This window comes from Trichoderma citrinoviride (genome assembly GCF_003025115.1).
Source record: "Trichoderma citrinoviride strain TUCIM 6016 unplaced genomic scaffold BBK36scaffold_25, whole genome shotgun sequence".
Classification (NCBI taxonomy): Eukaryota; Fungi; Ascomycota; class Sordariomycetes; order Hypocreales; family Hypocreaceae; genus Trichoderma; species Trichoderma citrinoviride.
The window spans coordinates 8,372-9,529 of NW_020194733.1; positions in this window are offsets into that span (position 1 = coordinate 8,372).

Below are 1,158 nucleotides of genomic sequence, written 5' to 3' on the forward strand. Positions count from 1 at the left end.
TAATAATAATAATAATAATAATAATAATAATAATAATAATAATAATAATAATAATAATAATAATAATAATAATAATAATAATAATAATAATAATATATAAGATATATTAATAGTAAGTATATAAAGAAATAAATTAGCTTATTAAAGAGTTATTTAATATAATAAAATATAATAGTATTTAGTTTATTAAGTTATTATTTAGTTTTTAGCTAATAACTTTTTTTATTTTTATTACTTTTTAAACTTATAATAAACCTATAGCTTATTACTTATTATAAGTCTTTATTTTATAAAAGTAATTATTAACCTTTATAATTATAATAATAGCTAAATTATTTATCTCCTTTTTTTTAATTACTTTATTAATTACCTTTAATATTAATAAGTAATAGTATTTAGTTACTTATAGTTCTTTTATAATTATAAAGAACTATATTAATATAATCTTTATAATATATAAAGATTATTTTAAACTTATATTCTATACTTTTATTAATATTATTAAAAAATATAAATAAGTATATAAAAGTTTATAAATATTATAAACTTATAAAAAGTTATATACTTTTTTATTATAAATTTAATATATTATTAAGCTACTATTTTAATATTTAAAAGAATACCTTAAAGCTATAAAAAAAAAATAATATACTTAATAAAAAATTATAAATTTTATTTTTTAAAATAAAAACTTAAGCTTTAAACTTTATAATTAAAGCTAAGGCTATAAAGTTAACTTACTTAAAAAGGCATCTTAAATTAAAAATATATATTAAAAAGATACTTAATAATATAAAAAGTATCTTTAAGTAATAAGTTTACTTTTATTATAATAAAAACTTTTTTAAAAGTATATAAAATATATAAATATTAAATACTTTAATAAAATAACCTTTTTATAAAAAAAAAGGTTTATTTTAAATTTAAGTAAACTTTATTATTATTTATAAAAATATTAATAAACTTATTATAAAAGTTATTAAAATTATTAAATTTTATAATATAATTAATTTATAAAAGTGTTATAGCAGCGCCTGCAGGATATATAAGTACACTAGGCTATAGGGGCTTAACCCTGCCTCTGCCCCTTTTCCCTTAGGTATATAAGGGCTTTTGCCTGCCTTTTAGTAGCATACCTTAAGTAAGAGTTAATATACT